At 44.7% G+C, this 10620-nt stretch overlaps 1 pseudogene; it reads right to left on the reverse strand.

The window, feature by feature from the left end:
* Positions 1–3170: 3170 nt before the first annotated feature.
* LOC124614433 lies at positions 3171–3288 on the reverse strand (annotated as a pseudogene).
* Positions 3289–10620: the final 7332 nt, after the last annotated feature.

Below are 10620 nucleotides of genomic sequence, written 5' to 3' on the forward strand. Positions count from 1 at the left end.
GAAGTATACAAACCTGACGTGGTATGGACTCAAGTCTTTCGAAGCCCCCTGCAGAAACGTTCAGCCAAGCTGCCTCTATGGTCATCCATAATTGTGGAAGTGTTTCTGGTGCAGAATTTTGTACACGAACTAACCTCTCGATTCTGCCCGCGAATGTTCGAGGGAATTAATGTTGGGCAACTTCGATGGCCAAATAACTCCCTCAAACTGTTCACATCGTTCTCCAAATCAATCACGACCAGCTGTTGCCAAGTGACATGACATCGTTATTTGGGAACATTGAGTCGATGAATGGCTGCAGATGGTCTCCAAGTAGCCGAACATAACCATTCCCAATCAACGGTCGGTTCATCTGAACCAAAGGACCCAATCCATTCCATGTGAACTCAGCCCACCCCATTATGGAGCCACCAGTAGCTTCCACAGTGCCTTGTTGACAACTTGGGTCCATGACTTCGTGGGGACTGCGCCATACTCGAATCCTGCCGTCAGCTCTTATCAATTAAAATTGGGATTCATCTGACCTGGACAAAGTTTTCCAGTCGTCTAGGGGTCCAACCAACGTGTTCAAGAACCCAGGAAAGGCGCTACATCCGATATGGTGCAGTTAGCAAAGCCACTCGCATCCGTCGTCTGCTACCATAGCCCATGAACACCAGATTTAGACGCTATACTTTAACGGATGGTTCGTGGTACGTCCCACATAGATTTCTGCACTTCTTTCCCGGAGTGGTGCTTTTCTGTTAGCACTGACAACTCTACGCAAATGCTGCTACCTTCGGCCGTCAGGTAAAGGCCGTCAGCCATTTGGTGAGAGATAACACCTGTCGACACACACACTTGACAACGTGGATCTCTGAACATTGAATTCCCCAATGAATTCCGACTACTAATCCGCGTTCGAAGTCTTAATTCTTGTCGTGCGGCCACAATCACGTCAGAAACCTTTTCCCATGAATCATCTGACTGAAATGACAGCTTGTAAGTAGGCTGTTTAGGTTTTAATGTTGGTAACGCCACGTAGCGCTCTGTATGAAAATCACTGGCTGTGGTGTGTGCAGTCTGTGGCTGGTTGGCATTGTTGGAATATTCGCTATTGTAGTGTTGGGCAGTTGGATGTGAACAGCGCGTAGCGTTGCGCAGTTGGAGGTGAGCCGCCAGTAGTGGTGGAAGTGGGGAGAGATGGCAGAATTTTGAGAGCGGACGATCTGCACGTGTGTCCATCAGAAAGAGTAAATTTGTAATACTGGGTATCATGAACTGACATATATATGACGACTTTTGAACATTATTAAGGTAAATACATTGTTTGTTCTCTATCAAAATCTTTCATTTGCTAATTATGCCTATCAGTAGTTAGTGACTTCAGTAGTTAGAATCTTTTATTTAGCTGGCAGTATTGGCGCTCGCTGTATTGCAGTAGTTCGAGTAACGAAGATTTTTGTGAGGTAAGTGATTCATGAAAGGTATAGGTTATTGTAAGTCAGTGCCATTCTTTTGTAGGGATTATTGAAAGATTGCGTTGCGCTAAAAATATCTTGTGTCAGTTTAGTGTTAATCAGAATAAGTAAAGAGCGAAATGTCTGAGTACGTTCAGTTTTGCTCAGCTGTTTGAAAATCAAGTAACGTAAGGGGTTTGTCAGCACAGTAACTAATAAATTTTTCTAAGGGGACGTTTCAAGCTCCGTCAAAGCAGTTTTCTTGTATACCTTGAGTACGCGATGCTACCGCCATTTGTATATGTGCATATCGCTGTGCCATGACATTAGTCACCTTAATGTAAAAAGAAGTAAGTGGTTTCTTTGGCACAAATTTTCCTTGGTGTATCCCTTTCACCCAGTTCTCCGCTTTCCTGCCTTTTAATAACGATTAGTAAAATTTCTGTGAAGCTGCTGGTAACACACTGAATACTCCCTGAGCTGAAAGCATTCCAAAGTGCCACACAATGTCCGGATTTGGAAGACGTTCCTTATCCCCCTCATATTGCCGATAAAGGGAGTTACTAAGTTGTTGAACAGGTCATAAATCCTCCCGAAAATTCTGATGAGGATCACAGGTGTCTCAGTGTCTACAGCCGCCTGCCACAGATTTTTATTTATTTGAGGTTCGCCAAGAATTCCTCTCCTGTAGCAACCTCTTCGTCCAGAGTAGCATTTGCACACAACATTTTCAGTTGTTTATAGGATATATTACAATCGTTTTCTTGCCTTAACAGTTTTTACCATACTGTATCATGGTAGTTATTCCTTGATGTCTTAACACAGCTATCATCCTATCCGTCTTGATGTACTGCATGTGTCTCTCTCCTCGCTGATTCAGGGAGAGCCGCCTCATTTCTTACCTTATCAGTCTAACTGTCAAGGTTCTTCTGTAGCATCTCACATCAAATGCTTCGATTCTCTTCTTTTCCGGTTTTCCCACGGTCCATGTTTCACTACCAAACAGTTCCGTACTTCAAACGTAATATAGGCCTACAATTGATACTAATAGACTTTAAGCAAGAAATACACTTTTCCCTGTGCTATTCTTCTATTTATGTCGTCCTCGTTTCGTCGATCATTGGTGTTTTTGCTTCCGTGATAAAGGAAGTCCTTAACTTCATCTACTTGGTGATCACCAATTCTCGTTATTCTCATTTCTGCTACTCTTCATTACCTTCGCCTTTCTTCGGTGTACTCTCAGTCGCTGTTCTATGCTCATGAGACTTCGTTTCATTCAATGGATCCTGTAAATCTTCACTTTCACTGAGGATAAAGTCATCAGCGAATTTCATCACTGATAAGCTTTCGCCCTGTATTTCAATCCCGCTGCTGAACCTTTTTCTTATTTCCATCATTACTTCTTCGATGCATAGACTGAACACCTGTCTTACTCGCTTTTTAGTCGCAGCACTCAATTCTACGTCTTTTAGTCTTTTTTCCCTCTTGCTTGTTGTACATATTGTATGTTACCCCTCCTTCCTTATATGCACTCCGTCGTCGGACCACAAGTGGCTCATCGGTACCATCCGACCGCCGTGTCATCCTCACAGCTGAGGATACGGATAGGAGGGCCATGTGGTCAGCACACTGCTCTCCCGGTCGTTATGATGTTTTCTTTGACCGGAGCCGCTACTATTCGATCGAGTAGCTCCTCAATTGGTATCACGGGGCTGAGTGCACCCCAAAAAATGGCAACAGCGCATAGCGGCCCGGATGGTCACCCATCCAAGTGCCGGCCACACCCGACAGCGCTTAACTTCGGTGATCTGACGGGAACCGGTGTGTCCACTGCGGCAAGGCCGTTGACTCTTTCACTATAGCTTACACTTATTTTTCTGAGAATTCTGAGCATCTTTTACTGTTTTAGTGTCGAATGGTTTTCGACGTTCACAGATTCTACAAACATGTCTTAATCTTTAAGTGTTGCGTCCATTAACTAGCGCAACATCAGAACTGCCTCTCTGGTGCTACTGCCTTCTCAAAGCAAGAAAAGCAAACAAAGCACATAAAATTACTCTCCGGATGGAAATAATATTTATCCTTCTACCACGTCTTTCAGCATAAGAAATATTTGCTCTCGACATTCATGGTACATTTCCCTACTGGAATGTTCATTATAAAACAGGTAAAGTACCACCACAACGTACGCCCTGCATCGTTTTTACCACCTAGAGAAGAAATTTTAGCATACTGTAGATGTCTCTCTCCGATTGTGTCTCAGCGACAATTCTGAATTGTCCTGACTGTACACAAAGATGACAATTTCATTAAATTCTGAGGGAAGTACATGGCGGTAAACTTCTAAAAGTCCTCACTTCACTGGGTGACGTTTCGTATGTTTGAATACAACCATCCTCATTGGCACCTGGCTTTATTGTCGTCGTCGTTGTCATTGTGCTCTGCCATCACCGTTGAAACTAAGCGATACTAACCCTCAAGTTGCTTCCACCAGCAGCTCGTCGCGACGCGGCGTGTGCTGTCTGCCCTCTTTTATCGTTAGTAGATTCGTGGGATGCTACGAAAGCTGACACTACGCACATGTCTTGTGTTCGTATAAAGCACCTTGCTAAAGTAGAAGTGAAATGCTTCAGTAAGTGCTCCACATTCCTTTCTCCAAGGAGTTTTAGATAGCACTTGCATGGTATTAAGAATTGCTTCAGCACATAATCTGATGCTGACTGACAGCACGATATAGCTTTCACTATGTTACAGTTGCTACAGCACAAAACACAGTATTGTTAGACTGCTAAGGATGATAGAGGTCGATATGGTCAACTGCATGGTCTATGAGGGGCAACCAAATGAAAACCGAACATCCGCCACAACGGGACCATGGAATGCTTCCATCCATTCAAAAATAATCACTACACGCGTTAAGATATTTATCCCATTGGGGGACGAGACGATCAATTCCTGTTTTGTAGAACGCAGTCGGCTGCTGACAGATCCACAAGTGCACGCACCTTCGCACTTCCCCGTTCGACTAACCGACGTCAACGCATGGTTCTTCAGATCACCAAAGAAGTGAAAAACAGACTCTGAAAGATCTGGGCTGTTTGGTTTGGTTGATTTCGGGGAGGGGACCAAATATCATGGTTATCGGTCCCATCGGGTTAGGGAAGGATGTGGAAGGAAGTCGTCCGTGCCCTTTCAAAGGAACCATCGCGGCGTTTGCCTGAAGCAATTTAGGGAAATCACGGAAAACCTAAATCAGGATGGTTGGAAGCAGGTTTGAACCGTTGTCCTCCCGAAAGGGAGTCCAGTGTGCTAATCGCTGCGCCATCTCGCTCGGTGATCCCGGCTGTACAGAGGATGTTGCACGTTTCCCAATCAAATCGCTGCAGCGTCGACTTCGACCGATTGGAAGTGTGACGACGAGCGTTATGGTGCAACAGGATGATTTCGCCGGACGGCATTCCGACAGCCCGAGGACAAACGGCAAAGCCAACAGTGGGAACATGCACATTTCCCACGCCAAAGGTATCCAAAGCTGTTCATACAAGTTTCGGTAAGGCAATGACTACGTTCTCCGACTACAGGGGCGCTCTGGTCGTGGAGTTCCTCGATCTTGGACCCACAGTCAATGCGCAGCGCTATGAAGACACTTTGCAGAAATTGTGACGCGCCATAAAGTCAAAACGCCCCGGAATGCTGTCGGACGGAATCACACTATGGCACAATAACGCCTGCACCCAGACTGCCAATTGAACGAAAGCTACGTTTCAGCTATTTGATTGGGAAACGCTGCAACATCCTCCGTACAGCCCAAATCTCTCACTCTGTGGTTTTCACCTCTACGGCGACCTGCCGGACGAGGAAGTGCAAGAGTGCGTACGGTTGTGGATCCGTCAGCCGCAGACGGCGTTCTGCGAAACAAATTGATCGCCTCGTCTTCCAGGGAGGTAAAAGTCTTAATGCGTGTGATGATTACTTTTGCGTGGAACCATTCTATGGTCTGGGTGTGCCAGGTGTTCCGTTTTCATTTGATTGCCCTTGGTAGGTGAACCCAGCAGCTGACAAAGCTGGTATCTGCTGTAGGGAGGGGAGAGGCGCCAGACTTCGGGTAGAGATAAACTACATTCATTTTCTGTTAGTTTATTATTTGTACTGTCTCTCGATCAGAATACTACAAAAGCGTTTCTCTTGCGAGCATGAAAGCACCAGTCGTGAGAAATCTAACTTGTAAATGTAAAAAAAATATTCCAAAAAGAACAAAATTGCTATGTATATATTTAAATTATTATTTCTCATTCCTAAATATTTATTTCAATGCAGGTCTGAAAAGTTTGCTCAGCTTCTGCAGTTAGTCGTCAGTGTCTTTAAGCAGTAATTGTACAGTCACTGTTTTTGCTGTCGGTACTGGCGGGTAAGCGACTAGTTCGTCAGCCTGTCATAAACGATTTCACAAATTCATACCCAGTTGAAGCCAGCGGCGTTTTTTTTTTCTTTCCTCCTCTTTTTGAGTCGAAAGTCGACCATACAACAATAAAGCATCCAAAATAATCTTTTATTATCGTCAATAAACTCTCGGTAAAATTTAAACCTATTCTGCTTTCAAATTTTTACAAAATTCGTAGACCCAAAATTAAGTTGGCTGTGTTAGTAGGATATATGACTAGAGTAGCTACGAGCTTCGAACGCCAGGTTACTTCATTGGCAGATGAACTTATTACGTAGCAACGTTTGTTCCCGTATTCAATAGTCCACTGATAATATTTCCCTGCCTTCTGTGATTCGCAACACTGTTGCCCCTATAACACATGTATGATTCATCACCTACGAAAGCCTTTTGCCGATAATGTGCGAGGAGCGTTTGGCTCCGAAACACCTTTACCTAGCCAGGTTCTACTCCGGTATCACCCGTGATACGTGTTGTCTATTATGCTTTGTCATACTGACAAGCAGCAAGTGAACAACTGACGAACCTCGTTGTCACTGACAACCTTTCCTGGCTATCGCTATCTTTTCTTTAGCAAGGTAGCTAAAACCAGCGACTTCCTTGTTCTAAACGCAGTAAGCCAAATGAATGAATCCTGTATATCCCTGGCACATGTTTCGTATCTTCCTTTCAATGTCTAGGTCCTTGCCGGTACTGTAGGGTGTACATATCCGCGACAGATAGTTCATAATGTTCTTGCTGACCAGTGTAGCCCCTCTCCTGAAGAATCACCGCCTGACCCCGTGCAACACTCCTTTCGTCTGGAGTGGCCAGGGTCCGGCCGTGGCCAGAATGTACGCACTGTTAGCACCGTGCGATGCTCGAGCCGAATCACGCAACGTATTCCTCCTTGGACTTCCTCGGAAACGCATGTTGGGGGACCCGAACTATTTCTGTGCACCGCTACACATATACCATCAACCTAAATGTTGGTCGCCATCCTCGATTTAACACGTCCGACAGGTTTAAAATACTCCCTCCTTCTGTGCCTCTGAGAACACCATGGTCAGCTCAGACCACCATCCATTTAGCCGGATTAAAGGAAGACCATCCCATTATCCCCAGACAGAAGAAGGGTCCGAGTTACCCGCAAACCAGAAACTCGGAAGTGGTGTTTGCAATAGTAACCACCACTAGCCGGTGGGTGGGGCTCAGCAATGATATGTTACACCCGTGTTCTTGAGGCCGCACAGAGCTAAGTTGGTTGGTTGGGAAGGGACCAAACTACGCGGTCATCAGTCCCTCCGACCTTGGATTAACTAAAATCGATAAAATCCGACATTAGAAGAGGAACTACAATGTCCATAAAACGATAAACTATTGACAGGGAAGGAAGGAAAAGAGCGGAAGAAAAGGTGAGGGGAAAAGTGACTAATGACAGGGGCGTGAAGGAAGAAGCACAGGAGACAAGAGAGACGTTCAAGAAATAACAGATTCCATAAGGATGCGGAGCCAGCATTGGACAACAAAGGCCTTACGAGAGGTCCGAAAGAGGACCACCACGGAGTTGTAGAATCCTTAATTTCCCCGAGCTTGTTCGGCGAAGAAAGTGTGCCATTCTGCGTCCCAAAGGCCCATAACGTGATGACGTAATACCGAGCGAAGGTCTATTTTCGGAATGCCAATAGCAAGACATCAAGAGATGGCCTGGTAGTAGCTAATTTAGCCACTCGATCAGCAAGTTCATTGCCAGGAATCATAACATGGCCTGAGGTCCAAATGAAAACCACCGAGCATCCACGTTGAACAGAGCTAAGTGTTAAAAGCTAAAAACGCGTTGGATTGTGAAATTTATAACACGGGCATAGCAAAATGTTTAGGGCATTTAGAATTAACTATCACCAGCATGCTTCCTTAAAAACTGCGAAATAAATTTAAAAACCGATTCTGGTGTTGAATAATCCCGAAGTTGCATATTTTGAGTCTCCCTATAAGTCGTTAGGGAAATCAGTTCGAATTAGTTATTGGAATAACACTGTCACACCGAAATTTATCTATTAAACAAATAATAGACTCTACGCTGTGACCGATTAATTCTGACAGGATAAGATTCACCTACAGCCAAACGTTGTTTCACACCAATGAGAAAATTTTCATTACAACGCTTTCTTCTTCTTCTTTTTAAAATTACAGTAATTTAAAATAAATTAATACCACTCGTGTCTGGTTACTGCAATAGCCAGGCTTTGAACTCTATTACCCAGCGTATTAGGAACCGATAGCTCCGTGGGGACAGAGTGCTTTTCACGCGCCTGTAAACTTTCCTTTACCTTGGAAGGTTCGGTATCGCGCAGCGTTCCATGCCTCAGCCGTGACTCACTCTCCGCCCGCGCACGCTGTTACTCACTGTTGAAACATATTGGTTTTTTCGGTAGCAGTTCACACGTCTCGCAATGTTACTTCTTCTTTCTTCGAATTTCCCTCCATTTGTGAAATTTGTTTGCGTGTTCCGCTGACTGTACCACACGTTTGTTGCTCAGTCATAAAGCTAACGGAACAGACCCGGGCTTGCGTGGCAATTATCAACGAAGAACATCCTTTACGCAAATATGTGGCAACTGTACTTCCGGATACTCCCTTGCCATGATTTTCAATGTCTGTTTCTGCACCAGTAAACGACAAACAGTCGCGATGAGTACGCGGAATGTGTGCCGGATAAACCCACCTTCATAGTCTAGGTAGGTAAGGCGCCTCCCTCTGTCGTGGCGCTCGACTCGGAGTTAAGCCGTTTCGAATACTGGTGGTCGAAAATTTCCACTGCCAGTGTTTGGCCGACAGCGGAGCAGCGGTGCTGGCGTAAAGTTACTCATCACCAGTCTTTGCGCCAGTGTCCTATACTAAATTCCAAATCTCTCCGTAGACAAATCCAAAAGCTCTTCTGTGCATCTTCACTTTCTCATCCGTTGAATGAAATTGGCAGGGACTCCAGACTGACGAACAACACTTAATAATTCGTCAAAAAGGAAGGTTTAGCAAAATATTTCTTGTGTGAATATTACTTTCTTCGGTTTCTTCAGATAAGTCGGAACCGGAATCTTGCTTCCCCACGGTTGGATTTATGTTGTCATACAGCCTTCAATAACTGCAGACAAACTCTCAGATGGTGGCTGGTTTTAATAACTGTTCGCCGATCGCACAGTCATATGAGAACGGATCCTATAGTTATATATGTGAATTACAGTAATTTATGTTTCGTGTTAGTTACCAATCTTTGCATGACGCCCTCATTTGCATGTGGTCTTGCGAATTTCGGTAACAAGTTTCTAGAGATGTCACCTCCCTGAACACAATTCAGTCATCTGCATACAGCCTCATAGAGCTACAACTGCATTATACTTTATTATTTAAGCAGGAACAGGGTTTCCAGTTCCACGTTTATATTCTGCTTTGTCAATGTTAGTTAATGATCCTTTTGTTAGAGGGAGGAGGGTTTGATGGGAATATGAGGACAACATCGATGAAATGCTCTCAGTGACTCTACATGGAACAAAGATTGCGATTAAACATCCGTTGATAAAGTCATCAGAGAGGCATTAGAAGCTCGGATAAGACAAGGTTGAGGTTCTTCTCTGCAGAGAACCATCCCAGAATGTGGGTTAAGCGATTTAAGAAGCCGCGGGAAACATCTACGAGTATATGGCCGAATCGGTATATGAACGGCCCTAGCAAATGAGAGTTGAGTCATTCAACCACTGCGCCGTCTCGCTTTGTGTTCTGAATTTAAATATGTATTGTTTAAACCTCTGTACACTGCATGGCAGAGCACACCACACCAGTGTCAGAATTTTTCCTATTCCATTTACGTACTAAACGACAGAAAGATGACTCGATAAGCCTCTGTACGCTTTCTAATCTTTCACATTTTTCTCATAATCCCTACGAGGGATTTAAGATTGTAGCAGGAAGCCGGCCGGAGAGTCCGAGCGGTTCTAGGCGCTACAATCTGAATCCGCGGGACCGCTACGGTCGGAGGTTCGAATCCTGCCTCGGGCATGGATATGTGTGATGTACTTAGGTTAGTTAGTTCTAGTGGACTGATGACCTCAGAAGTTAAGTCCCATAGTGCTCAGAGCCATTTTTTGTAGCGGGAAAATGACCACAGTACTCCGTAAACAGCATCTTTAAATCTACCGAACAGGTGTTCGCGCTTCCTTCCAAAGATATCCATTTAAGTTCACTCAGTATGTCCGTTACACTTTCGTATGCACTATACCGACCTGTTACGATCCTAACAGTGCGTTCTGGCGTGGTTCGATGTCTCGTCATGACTACTTCATAAGACCTTAAAACACTGGAAAAATGTTCTGGAATTTGTCTCACCAATGTTTTGCAAGCGATTCCCTGTCACCCAACTCTTCCAACATATTTAAGTCCTCCATTCACCTTCCCTAATGCTGAAGTTACGTGATTACTCCGTTTTATAAGAGGCGATCAAAAAGTTCGCGTCCGGAGGCCGTACAGTCCAGAATCGGTATGCTAATCAGGCAAAACGGCCATCAGCAGTGAGGAAATCATCCTTTAGACGCAGAACCAGGTTGAAGATAAACGACTGGTAAAACACGGTGTCCTGCTGCGTGAAGAAGTCCGTGAATGCTTGCTGCACATCCTCGCCCGACATAAATCTTGGACCCTTTTTTAAGGAAGTGAAGGCGTGGCAGTAGCATGGGGAAAAATCAGGACTGTAGGACGGGTGCTAGAGTG

This window comes from Schistocerca americana, chromosome 4, assembly GCF_021461395.2.
Source record: "Schistocerca americana isolate TAMUIC-IGC-003095 chromosome 4, iqSchAmer2.1, whole genome shotgun sequence".
Classification (NCBI taxonomy): Eukaryota; Metazoa; Arthropoda; class Insecta; order Orthoptera; family Acrididae; genus Schistocerca; species Schistocerca americana.